At 39.9% G+C, this 14,437-nt stretch overlaps 1 pseudogene; it reads right to left on the reverse strand.

Annotated features, from left to right (window-relative positions):
* Nucleotides 1–12,113: 12,113 nt before the first annotated feature.
* Nucleotides 12,114–14,437, reverse strand: part of LOC102851364 — a 22,105-nt pseudogene continuing 19,781 nt past the window's right edge.

Here is a 14,437-nt window from a genome sequence, read left to right on the forward strand (position 1 = left end):
CACCAATCTTGACCCCACATTTCTCCTAATAGAGCCCAGCCTCCCGGATAATCTGTTCTGCATATAGGTTGAAAAGGTATGGAGATAGGATGCATCCTTGGTGTATGCCCTTCCCAATTTTGAACCATGCAGTGTTCCCTTGCTCTGTTCTGATGAGTGCCTCCTGGTCCAAGTATAAGTTTTGCCTTAGAACAATCAAGTGTTCTGGGATTCCCATTCTTCTCAGAGTCAGCTTCATATACAAGTTATTAGATGGAGGGCTGGTCAAAGGGAGATAGATGTGAAGGGAAGGGGTAGAAGTGGATGGGTATCCTGATGGATGGTGTAGCAGGTAAATAAGTGGGTAAAGACGCGTGTGAGAAAGGCAGGGACAACACTGACACTAAAGTTTAACTCCACAATAAGAGATATACCTTTAACTTGCTGGTCTGATTCTTCTCTAAATCTGAACATTCACATTAAGACAGACTAGGAAGAAGAATTGGCCATCCACTTCTGAAATAGCAGGCCTCTGAAAACCCTATGTACAACACTGTGTAGATCATAACAAACTATGGATGACTCTGAGAAATGTTCATTACAATTAATAAAATTTAATAAAAACAAAACAAAACACAACACTCCACCAAACAAAACCAAACCCTATGGAGCACAATTCTACTCTGACACATAAGGGATTACCTTGAATTAGAATTGACTTGATAATAACAGGTGGGCTTCAAGTATTGCTTTAAGCATTTATCATAATTATCATTTATCATAATAAGATAGACCTGTAAGATAGTGTTAGCCCCATTTTACAGATGTTAAAACTAAGGCTCAGAGGGGTTAAGTAATTTGTACAAAGCCACTAGGGAAACTAAATTTGGTACCAAGTTTGAGCAAAGCCTTTTTCTGCTAAGCTCTGAGCTATATTCTGCAGAGTAGCATCTGAATAAGAGACAATCATAGAAATATTATGGTGTAGTTAGAAGTAATCAGAAGACAGTGGAGAATTCCAAACAATTAATAATGAAAAAATGATTTCTACTTGCTTTTTTGGAATGTAGTTTGAGACACACTGAGTGACACATGCAAACTTAAATTCAGACATTCTCTCATTTACCTTCACTGTGCCCCACCCAGTCGTCAATAGCTTAGGAAAGAGGAGGGGCTGGGTTTTCTATCCATAAAGCAACTTATTGAAAGTCATGTGTGCATGCATGCTATGTTCACATATGCGTTTGTAGGTGACTAGAAATATGCATCAAGAAGTGATGTATACTTAGTAGGTCTATAAATATGAGCATATCTTTTAGAATTTTTTGTGTATGCTGTGTTTGTATGTGTATGTGTGTACAAATCTTGACTGAGTCAAACCAGCTATTGGGAACTGGCTGCCTTCCACCCCTGGCCCTGGCTGATATGTTTGTACCAAACTCTGATATTTATTTTTCATCACCTCTCAAGGGAACCTCAATGAGTTTTCTTTCTGGGAAGTTTATGGCTAAGATGCTGGGCTGCTTTGGGGCCCCTATAAATCTGCTATAATCAGAGGAGGTTTGTAGAGAAAGAGAAACAGCAGCCACAAGGCAATCCCCTCCTGCCCTGTACTTTCCAGCCTAACACACAGTCACCCTTGTATGTCCGCCACCCACGTCACGACCCTCACTCCTAGAACCCCTCCATGGAAGAGGCTCAGAGATAACATTTCATTTCTTTCTTTGCTTCCAAGTGGGGTTTTATATGTTAGCCCATTTTATACTTTAGCCTAGAAGGAGGAGGATTAAAAATTATACTGTGAAATCCAGCTCAAGATTGTGAGAAACTGCCAATTTAAACAATGATTCTGTTTCATAAAAACAAAACAATCCAGAATGAACTTTTACTGGTGTAAGGGTGCTAAGAGGATTTGAAAGTCTGTTTGCTTCTTTAGGAAATTTTAAAGAGAGGTGTCTGAGATGCTCCTAAAGGCAGGAGGCTCGATAAAGTGGCCTGAACATTCTCAGGACACAAACACACAGCCTAGAAACTACCCCCTTCCATCTTCCAGTGTCTGTGGTTGGGAGATTTTTTTATGAGGGATTTTATGACAAACTTTACTTTACATTTGACATTTAACAGCATCTTCTGTCCAGGGCAAGAGGAAATATAGATATTTATTGACATATGGTGTCAGTAGATCAAGGAAAATCGACTCTGAAGAGGGAAGGGGGAGGAAAGTCTTCCTTTTCTCAGGTATGCAAATTAGCTAACTTACTTTACATAGCATCTGCTTTTCCTGTGTTTTATTTTTTTATCTCAGTAATGAGATTAAGAAATCATTTCATTGTTAATAAAGAGCTCAGTAGGGGGAAAGAAGGAGATAATATAAGTATAGATGGAGGCATAATGGACATCTTGGCTTATTCTACTCTGTCCTATAGAATTGCTGTGAGTCAGATTCAACTCAATGGCAAACAATAATATATCCTTTAAATAACACTGGATCCAAAAGAAGTGGGGGAAATGGCACCTGAGCCGGGGTCCAGTTCTTTATTTCTGTCTTTCTGGCTCAAAGCCTCAAGATTATTCAATTTTAACTTGAATTTTACTTATCCTTGAATTTAAGTCCCTAATCCAGTATTAGATGATACCACAAGTCATTCTTTCCCACTAACTATACCCTTTCTCTGGCATGCTGTCTTCTCAATCACTAAGGCAGAAATCCTATATAACGTTACCTCCTGCTTGAGCTTTTCTGGAAAAAAAAAGCTTTTCTTTGAATTCCTGTACCCCTTTGGTTTTGTCCGCTTACCATACATTCATTGTCTTAAACATGGTTATTGTATGTCTTTCATTTTGTTGTTGTTATGTGCCATCGAGTTGCCCACAACTCACAACAACACTATGTAAAATAGCTTTGAACCTTGCCCTATCCTGAGCCTGTCTCACTGATATGCCTACCCCATAAATCCAGTTACCATGTCAATCCATCTCTTTCGGAGTCTTCCTCTCTTGCACTGTCCCTCCACCCTTCAAAACATGATGTCCTTCTCCAAGAACTGGTCCCTCCTGGACATGTGTTCAAAGTATGTGAGATGGAGCTTCAAAATCCTAGCCTCCAAGAAGAAATTTGGTTTAACCTTCTCCAAGGCAGACCTATTTGTTCTCCTGGCAGTCCTGGTATGTTCAATGCTCTTCTCCAACACCACAACTCAAAGGCATCAATTCTTTTGTCATCCTTAGTTATTGTCCAGCTCTCTGATGCATAGCAAGTAAGTGTGAAGACCATGGCCTGAATCAGGCACACCTTAGTCTCTAGACTGACATCATAGCTCTTTAGCACTTTGGAAATGTCCCTGACAGCAAACTTCCCCAAAGCAATTTGTCTTTTGATTTTCTGACTACTGGTCCCAAGAGTGATTGTGCAAGCTGAAATTGTAACCACCTCAGTCTCTTCTCCATCCATCATGGTGCTGCCAATTAGCCCAGTGTTGAGAATCTTTGTCTTCTTGATTTAAACTTCAATGTATATTGAAGACTACAAGTCCTTGCTTCAAATGCTTCAGGCCCTTCTCAGTTTTGACAAGCAAGGTTGTATCATCTGTGTAATGCAGTTTGTTGATGAGTCTTCCTCCAATCCTGATGCCACACTCCTCCTCATAAAGTCAAGATTCCTGAATGATCTGTTCTGCATACAGACTAAAAAGGTATGGAGACAGGATGCATCTTCCTTCCTAATTTTGAACCATGTAGTATTTCCTTGCTCTGTTCTGATGACTGTCTTCTGGTCCAACTATAGGTTTTGCATGAGCACAATCAAGTGTTTTGAGATTTCCATTTTTCTCAGGGTTAGTCACAGTTTGTTGTGATCCACACAAATACCTTTGCATAGTCAATGAAGGACAGATAGGCATTCCTCTGGTACTCTTTGTGTTCAGCCAAGTTCCATCTGACATTGGCAATAATGTCTCTTGTGTCATAGTTCTTCTAAACCCAGCTTGTATTTCTGGTAGTTTTCTGTTAATGTACTACTCCAGTCATTTTTTAAAAATATTCTGCAGTATTTTGCTTGTGTGTGACGTTAGTGATTCTGTTTGATAATTTCCACACTCTGTTAGGTTATATATATATAATTTTTTTTTTAGATAGGAATAAGTATGGATCTCATCCAGTCAGTTGGCCAGGTCCTCCAGAGTTCTTGGCACAACCTGGTGAGCATGTCTAGGGCAGCATCTGTTTTGTTGAAATATATCAATTGGTATGCTGTCAATTCCTGGGATCTTGTTTTTTGCCAATTCCTTCAAATCATCTTGAACTTCCCCCTTCATCACCATTGCCTCTTGATCATATATTGTTTCATTAAATTCTTCTGTGTCAGCTAAATCTTTTTGGTATAGTGATTCTGTATACTCCTTCCATCTTCTTTTAATACTTTCTGGATTACTCAATATTCTGCCTATAGTATCCTTAAGTATTGCTCCTCAAGGCTTGAATATGTTCTTCAGTTCCTTCAGCTTAAGAAATGCTGAGTGAGTTCGGGCTTTTTTATTTTCTGACTCCAGCTCCTTATTCATTTCATTGTAATACTTTTCCTTATCTTCCCGAGCTGCCCTTTGAAATTCTCCATTCAGCTCCTTAACTTACTGATTTCTTCCCTTTGCTTTGGTTTCTTGGCACTGTAGTGCAATATTCAGTCTCATCTGACACCGCTTCCTCCTCTTCCTTTGTAATGACCTTTTGTATTCTTCCTGGATGATATTCTTGACATCCTTACATAACTCATTTGGTCTTTGTTCATTAGTATTCAAGACCTCAAACTTGTTCCTGAGATGGTTTTGAAATTCAGTTGGGATAGACACAAGATCAAATTTTGGTTCCTGTGTCTTTGATTTAACCTTCTTTAGCTTTAGTTTTAGCTTGCATATGATGCTTTGTTCTACAATCACACCTGGCCTAGTTTTCACAGCTGATATTAAGCTTCTTCAATGATTCTTTCCACAGATGTAATATATCTGATTCCTGTGCATACCATCAGGTGAAATAAATATGTATAGTCTGCTTTTAGGTTTCTTATAAAAGGTATTGTACAGAATTCTATCATTATATCTCTAGCCTTATTACTGTCACAAAGACCATGTTTTCTGACTACTGATCCTTCTTTCCTATTTCCAACTTTTGCCTTCCAGTCACCCATTATTATTCATGCACCTTGATTGCATGTTCAAATGATTTCTGACTGCAAAAGTTGGTAGAAATCTATTTCATACTCTTTGGCTCTGGTTGTTGGTGCATACATTTGAATGATAGTGGTGTTACTATGTCTTCCTTGTATGTGTATGGATCTCTTCCTGTCACTCACAAACATAGAATTTTGAGAGGGATCGAGGAATGACTTTTTAACTATGAAAACAGCCTAGTACTCTTCTTCCATTATAACTTTTTGGCGTGAAGTAACTGTGTCTTACATGCTTGTGTAGTCTTTCCACAGTTCTTAGCACACAGCTAAGGAATTGTTAGAAAAACATAACCAGTGGTATATACTTTAAGAGAAGAGGTTATGGGTAAGGATATGAAACATGAAAAGTTAAAGACATAATAGATATTGGTTATTGGTTAATTATTAATAAAAGTCTGAACATGATACTTTGAGAAATATGTAATATTACTATGAATTTCTACTCTTCTATTTGAGTTATTTCTTTATTACTTATTACTCATTCTTTCAAATATGCAACTGATTGTGGTGGGAAATAGCTAATATGTGAGAGCAAATAAAATAATTACAGATTGTGATAAATTCTTGAAGGACATATGTAAGATTTTTTTTTTTTTTAATTATTTTTTTTTTAGCTGAGTACAGTGGACAGTGTTTGGTGGAGCTCCCCGATTAAAACAAGCTTGGGAGCCAGAGTAGCACCCACTTCCTAACTTGCCTCTGGAAACCCTATGAACCTGGAGGATGATAGTTATACAAGTGTCCAGGTCTTTTGTTCATAGGGTCGCTATGAGTCGTCTAAGACTCGATGGCACTTAACAACAACAACAGTGTATTTTACGATGGTACATGGCAAGATAGGCCCTCTAAGCCCCTTCCCTTTTCTGGGGAGGACTAGATGGAAACTGTCAAGGATGTGAGATTCTCAGGGTATGGGGGATCAAATTGGGGCAAGGACTCCCCAGCAGCTGAGGGTCTCCCTCTCTGTGTCTCTGTCATTGTCTCTCTTCTAGTTCTATTGCTGGTGGTCCAAAGGGTACTAATTCTTTGGAAGGCAGGTGAAACATCTGGTTGACCACCCAAAATGTATGGAACGCTTCACGAATTTCTGTGTCATCCTTGCGCAGGGGCCATGCTAATCTTCTGCTATTATTCCAATTTTAGTATATGTGCTGCTGGAGCGAGCAACATATATATAGGGTTTTCTGGTAGAAAATAGCTGGAGGTTTCTTTCTTGTCACTGTATTATATTTACCCTATATATTAAGAATTTTAATTTGGTTTATAACCTGAATAATAAGAAAACAGCCTCCCCACTAGGGGGCGTTTTGTCAATTCAACCTTAGGTTTGGTTCCTTCCATGGTCGTCTCAGCCTCAGGAAGAGAAAAAGCAAGGGCTTGCCTGGGGACGGACCCTGCCCCCTCTTCACTAGCCTAGCAGACTGGCAAGCAAAACAGGTGTTAAGAGCTTTGATCTTGTTAGACTCTTGGAGGTAGATCAAGGTGGAGGCCCCTGAAATAATGCCCCAGGATGTGAGAAGCTGGGGGAAGAGATGCAGACAGAGGTAGACAAAATGAGATGCAAATTACGGTCACAGAGATGCCTTTTGTGCCTCCCACCTCAGTGTCAGCTGACTCTGGGTTTTGCAGGAGCTGGTTAGAATCTGTGCTGTTGAAGGAGTGGGAAGATGTCCTGAATTATTTTAGAAACAACACTGGTCATTCCCAGATCTTTGCTTACTAAGTGGAAGACAATCTAGATTGAGAGGGCCATGCATTCTACTCATCTCCAGCCACTTCAAGTAGTTCTTTCATTAAGAGAGTGTCTCTTTGACTACTCTCCTGACTCCCTCCTCCTGGCACATATCGGTAAACTTGTTTTTTTTATGTGCCCTCGAGTTGGAACTGACTCATAGTTGACTCTTCAGCAGGTTTTCAGAGACTGTAAATCACACAAGAGGAGACTGTCCACCTTTCTTCCACAGAGCAATTGGTGGATTCGAACTGCTTGTCTTTGGGATGGCAGTACAATTCCTTGCTACTAAGCCACCAGAGTTCTCTGTTGACAATTAGATTACTACTGAGGATTAGTGCATTAATAATACCCTAAGGAGGAAGACTGGAAGCAGGAGTGGCATCCACTTCCTAAAGAACATGCCTCTTAGAAACCCTATGAACTTTAAGAAACAACAATATTTATAGAAAGGCTTCAAGTATTTTGTTCATAGGGTCACTATGAATTGTGCTTGACTCAATGGCAATTAACAACAACAAGAAGGAGGAAGAAGAATCTGAGATGGGCACCTGGAGATTTGACATTCCTCCGAAGGTTTCCCAGCCCCTAATTGCTGTTGTGAGGATGGCACCGAATTGGGCAGCGTTTCAATCTGCTGTATATAGGGTCACTGAGTTGACTGGATGGCGTCTAACAATGATTGCTGTTGGGACAGCACACTTTAGTTCCCAGCTAAGCACTAATGCTCATTCTTACAGAGGATGTGGCCTCATTGGTCATGTTGAAGGAGACCTCAAAGTGTTGAGAAGGTTTTAATATATAAGCTAACATGAGTCTCCCTGTTGATGTTGTGTTCCTCTTTTCTCTTTAGTCATCTTGACCTCTTCCTGTTGTGACCAGTTTCTCTGCAGGTGGTGTCTTGCACAAGGATGGAGACTGTACTCCTGCTTCAAAAGAAACCTACTTCTTTTCTCTCTCCAAGGAAGTTCTGGTGGCCTAGTCTCCAGGGATTTGTGGTGCAAAGGCAATGCCTTTCTGGCCATTCAAACCCAACAGCTGTTTTGCAGGAGAAAGATGGGAAGTCTTCTCCCATGTGATTTACAGTTTCTGAAAAAGCCACTGGAGGGTCCTCGATAATTTAGTTCTGAAGCCTCAGCAGTGGTTGACTCTTTACTCCATAGTCTAAAAGTGTATTCAGAAAACTCATATTGCTTTGCTCAGAAAAGATAAAAACTGTAATTCATTCTAATTGCTAAAGACATACAGACATGCACAAGACAGACTGCCTTTGATTGTCCAAGGTGGACTGGTACCTACATAGCATTTGTAGTACAAGAACCTTGAATTCAGGTCCAGGCTGAGCCACTTCCAGCCCATGGGACCTTGAGAAAGTTAGATAATTCTCTCAGGATCATTTTCCTTGTTTGTAAAGTTGGATTAGCAATAGTTTTATGGGATAATTAAATGAGACAAGGTATGTGACAGACGGCACAGTGTCTGTATATGAGAAGTGCCAAATAATTGGTAGCTTCTTATTATTATTGGCTCTCAAAGAACCAAAGGAAAAGTGAAACTGGAGAATTCATTCTCTTTCTTCTTCCTCTGTAAGCCACAATTTTACGTAAAGAGCTCTGTTTTGGGCTTTTATGCTTTCCAGAAGGAGCTTAAGATTCATATCTGCTTCCTGTATGCCTTCAGGGAGAGCTATTTTATTATGATTATACACCTTCCATTAGCACCATGAGCTGAAGTTGATTTTAGATATAGTAGATACTTTATCCTGGGATATGGGGTGAGGAGGAGAGAAAATAAAATAAGAAATAACATTCTTTGGAAGAGGAAAGGGAAGAGTTAGGCAAGAACCTCCATAGTGATCAGGAAGGCATGGTGATTTCTGCTTTCAGGGAGCCCAGATTGTCTGTGTAACAATCAACAATCTCTGAGATGTTCTAACATTCTAGCTGGAAGTTCTGCCTGGAGTCTATCCCTCAGTGGGCAGCAGTGTCACTAGTTCCTTTCCTAGGCAGACAGGATAGGGCACGTAGCTCAGGGCAGGCCAGGGCACGTTCTGGTGCCAGAGCTGGCACGAGTGCAGATGAATATGAATTGATTTTTTCCCCCCAAGGAGCTGTGTTCAAAAGATAGTGGGGCACAGAGGAAAAAATGGGAGTTAGAGGAATAACGAAGATGCAGTTGTCTTCTCTAAGTTCATTTACTTAATGCTGAGATAGATGGGGAGATTTTAATCAAAGTCATGGTCTACTTCTACAAACAGCTTAACTTTCATACTTCACCCTTTTAAAAAGCACTTTCCATAAGAACAGAGTGCTAATAATTTCCCGGCTCCTCCTTTCCACATTGAGTGAATCTATCTTGTCAAGTCTTACTTGAGCAGGTATTTTCCTGCACGACATCAGTCAAGGGCACCTCCTTCAAGTTTTAAATACTTTTTACAAAGGGCCCTGTAGCACCAAAACAGCATCTATGATGGGAATTTCTCACAGTCCTGAAACTCATTTCCTTTTCCTTCAGAAAAGCTATCTCCTTACCCCTTTGTTTTCTTCTCCTCTTCCTCTTTGTCCTTCCCCTCAGGGCTATTTACTTTCTACAACCATTTAGCTGAATTGAGGAGTTGAGAATGCTCTTTCATTCATTCATTCATTCATTCCATTCTTGGTTTTTCAGATTTTTTGCTTCTCCCCCTGCAGTTTCTCGCTTACCCTACCCTACCCCACGGCCAGTTCTTCTTGGCATCTTTTGTTTTCATTCTTATTTCCCTCCCCCCACTTCTAATGTTCTTCATTTACTATGTCAACTTTGAGGAGACAGGGTTGACTTTTAAGGACAACATAGTGAGAGAGTATGCTCTGAACACAACAAGAATGAGAGTAGTTAGACATCAAGAAGAACCAAAGAAAAGAACTCCCAAAGTCATTGATGCAGGAAACCTAAGGGTCAGTGGTCTCTCTAGCCATCTTTTCTAACAGATTGGGACTGGAGGACAGGTAAAAGGGGCTTAAATAGAATGTGACTAGGGTAAGGGGCAAAGGAGCAAGTAATTCAGTCTTCAATACGGATTATATCTCAACATCAAGGGAAACTGGAAGAATCTGTTCTGGAAAACAAGGTATTGGAATTTTTAAAATAAACTAGTATAATAATTACCACCCCCCCAAACAAAACAAAACAAAACAAAACAAAAATCCTCACCACTGGGCCAATAGACAACATTATGATATATGGAGAAAAGTTTGATATTGTCAATGATTTCATCTTATTCAGAACCACAATCAACAACACTCTTGTATCAGCAGTCAGGTGATCAGGAGACATACAACATTGGGAAAGTCTGCTCTCAGGGACCTCTCCAAAGTTCTAAAGAGTAATGAAGTCAGTTTAAAGACTAAAGTGTGCTGATTCAGGCCACAGTCTTTCCAATCACCTGCTATGCATCTGAGAGCTGGACAATGAATAAGGATGACTGAAGAAGTATCAATGCATTTGAGTTGTAGTGTTGGAGAAGAGTGCTGGATATCCCATGAACTGCCAAAAGAACAACAGGCATTTCTTGGAGAAAGTGCAATGAGAGTCTTCATTGGAGGCAAGGATGGCGAAGCTTTGTCATGTTGTTAGGAGAGGCTATTCCTTGGAACGAGACATCATGCTTCAAAAAATGGAAGGTCAGTGAAAGAGAGGAAGACCTTCAATGAGATGGACTGACACAGTGTTGGTGACAATGGGCTCAAGTGTGTCTTAGATGGGGATGATGCAGGAATAGGACAGGGGTCAGGCCTGTGGTTCATAGGGTCATTATGAGTTGTACTTGACTTGATGGCACCTGACATCCACAACAACAGTAAGAACAGAGAAACACCTTCGTCCTTTAGGACAATAATCTTATCCATTCTTTCTTCTTAGTTTCTTATCTCAAGACTTTGTTTTGTGGGGTTGGTTATAATATTACTGATAATATTATAATCTCAAGACTTTGTTTTTGGTTATAATATTATATATAAGACAATATAATAATATTATAATATTACTTATAATATTATAAACCTATAAAGCAAAGTCTTGAGGAAGCCGGAGTAGCATCCACATCCTAAACAACATGCCTCCGGAAACTGTTTGAACTTGGATAAATGTCGATAGCTGTAGAGGGGCTTCAGGCCTTTTGTTCATAGGGTTGCTATGAGTCATGCTTGACTCGAAGGCAATCAACAACAACAACAATAATATTATTGATCAACCTTAAGGAGGAGATATAGGCCAAGGTTATGGTTGAATTCTAACTCCGTCTCAGCTTAGTATAGATCACCTTCTTTGGTTCATCTTATTTCTTGAGAATAATCTCAGACTTCTGCCTGCTCTTATTTGATAAATCAATAGCTGATTTTTAGGAGCTGGGGGGAGATACAGAGACATGAGATTTTTAAGCGGATGAGTTCTCTATTTTGGTTTGTCTAATTAGTCTGATTCTGAACAGAGCAGATCATAATGATTATGATAATAATGTCAATGCACATCCAGAAACTTCTCCAGCAGGGTAAAAATGGAAGCCACAGATTGGAAAAAACTATTTGGTAATGACCTGTCAGATAAGGGACTTATATCCAGAATTTATAAAATACTTGAGCACCACAACAAGATAAAGGTAATAATCCAATAGGAAAATGGGCACAGGATATGAACAGACACTTCACCAAAGAAGACATTCAGATGGCCAACAAGAACATGAAGAAAATGTTCAAAATTCCTAGCTTTAAGAGAGATGCAAATCAAAACAACTATGAGATATCATCTCACCCCAGTAAGAAAAGCAATTTTTTAAAGCAATGTGTTTAATTGAATGATTTCCATAAACTATACATAAAGTTTCTAACTATCACCATTCCAGTGAAGTACAAAACATTAAGTTACAGGCTGTGGGAATAGAAGGTGCACCAAGGTGGCAACTTCCTATCCTGGTTGCTTGTAGGGTTAGGAGTGGGGAAGGTCTTTTATTTTTTAAAATCGAGTCTCTCATTTCATTGTACAAAAAATTACTCTGATCTGATATTAAAATGTAATGAAACAAAATGGACTAAAAAGCAAATACTGCTCAATATTGGGGTAGAGGTGGGAGAAAGAACGAGTCCTTCAAAGCAGAAGGGGAAGGGGGCAGCTGGAGGAAGTTTCTGTGACTGTGACCCCAAGGGGTCACTCACGCTGCTCCATTTTTACTTTTGGTGGTCTCAGGAAAGTTCCATTTTTCTTCTCTTTCTTGCCTTTTGTGTTTGCTTGGAAATTTCGCCAGCTATCCACACGACCATCTCAACTTTCCTCAAAGTTTTTCTGCCACTCCCTCTCTTGTTTGGCTTTTTCTTGGGCTTCAAACTCTTCTTCCCTTTGTTGCTTCCTTTCATGCATCTCTTTGGCTTCTCTTTCTTTTAATTTCCAGTTCAGCAAAGAGCTTCATGGTCTGTTTGTATACCGCCTGTTTGAACAGCTCAGGATCATCTTCTTCCACGTTTGTAGGTTTCCCTTCTTTCTTTAACTGCTTTTTCGCTCTTTTACAGTGTGTTCCACATATTCTTTTCCTGCCTGAGTTACATCCAGGGCCCTCTTCTTTTGTTCCTGATCCAGGAGCAACTTGTAAGCTTTGGCCACAGCTTCAAAGGCCTTTTGTGCTGGGTCAGCATCATCTTGATTTTTGTCAGGATGCACCAAGATAGATAACTGCCGAAATCTCTTTTTTTATTTCCTCATCTGTCACTTCAGGCTCTATCTGAAGAACCTCAAAGGGGTTCAAGTTGAAATATGAGGAACCAGGATGGGTCAATCCCCCAGTCTGATTTTTTGATGTTAAAACCTAATCTTTTCTATTTGCTTCACCTCACTGTAGAAGGTCATAAACGCATCCTCTGTGCCACCTCCCCCTCCTGAAGCCCCGCTCTCTCCAGAAAGCCACCATTTCTCCAACCCAGCCGCCACCTCACGTGGTTCGTCCAGGTCCAGAAAAGCAACGGTTAACAGAACAGCAAGCAACAAATGTTGGCGAGGTTGTGGAGAAACTGGAACCCTCATTCACAGTTGGTAGAAGTGTAAAATGGTGCAACCACTGTGGAAAGTGGTGTGGTGCTTTCTCAAAAAGTTGCAACTAGAGATACCATTTGACGCAGCAATTCCACTACTGGGAATATACTCCAAAGAGACCATAACTGACATCCAACTAGATATATGTACACCCATGTTTATCACGGCTTTGTTTACAATAGCAAGGAGTTGGAAACAACACAAGTGCCCATCAACAAATGAATGGATAGAGAAGCAGTGGTATAGTCACACAATGGAGTACTACGCTGCATTGAAAAACAAGGAACTCATGCAATATTATTCAAAATGGGTGACCCTGGAGGACATTATGCTGAGTGAAGTATCTCAGCCACAAAAGGACAAATACTGCATGGTGCCACTGTTGTAGAATGAGACTGACATCAGGGTTGGGGTAAGACTGAGAAAAACTGGATAAATTATACTGCATTGAAACAGATGAGGGAGAGAATAATTTAAAAGCAAAATATGATAGGGTATTATGGTTCTCACAAGAGTCTAGAATTAAGATTGCATAGTGGAGTGTACTCGGGGTGGTGGTGTTGGTGGGGTAGTGTTGGGGGATTGTATACCAATGAAAATATTTCTTTTACTTTTCAAAGAGAAGAATGAACTGGAGGGGAGGTTTGGCAGGGAGAAAAGTGCAACAGTAAATGAATGGAAATCCAAAATCTCTGTAAATGTTCATTTAAATGAATAAAATAAAATTTTAAAAAACAAAACAAAAAAATGATGTCAGCAAATATTTCTCAAACACATGTCAAGACACTCTACATACTCTGTTGTATTTCTTTCTGCAAGGGTATTGTTAAATAGGTGTTATCATCTTCATTTTATGAAGACATTTAGAGTGATAAGTTATACAAGGAATTGGTTCTATCTGACCCTAAAAGCCTTGCTCTTACCCACCTGCTAGGTTATATTGTACAACTATCTTCCTGGGATTATTAGGTAAAATGACTTCTTCTTATCCTAGTGCCCCTGTTTGGTCTTAAGTGGCTGTAGGAAACATTTAAGATATGTTAACTCTCAGAAGTGGGGAATCCTGGTGGATTTTGAAGGAGATCAGGGAGTCTGTTTGTCTCATTAATGGCAGGAGAACAGCTGAGATACTCTTTTGGGTGGACTGGGAACAATATGTGGCACATAATGAGAATTGTGGAGCTCTTGTGATGCAGTCTGTAGTGTACTGCACTGCTAACCCAAAGGTGTTCCTCTCTGTGGATTTCAATCCACCCATCACTACATGGGAGAAAGATGGGCACTTTCTTCCTGTGTGATTTATAACCTTGGAAACCCAGTAGAAGGTCACTTATGAGTTTGTTCAGACTTGACAACAATGAGAGAGAGAGAGAGGATGCTTAAATGGTTAAGTGCTCATATTCTAACCAAAGGCTGGAAGTTTGAATCCACTCAGAGATTCCTGGGGG

The sequence above is a fragment of the Elephantulus edwardii genome, unplaced genomic scaffold (assembly GCF_000299155.1).
Source record: "Elephantulus edwardii isolate Elephantulus edwardi_28Jun2011 unplaced genomic scaffold, EleEdw1.0 scaffold00030, whole genome shotgun sequence".
NCBI classification, from domain to species: Eukaryota; Metazoa; Chordata; class Mammalia; order Macroscelidea; family Macroscelididae; genus Elephantulus; species Elephantulus edwardii.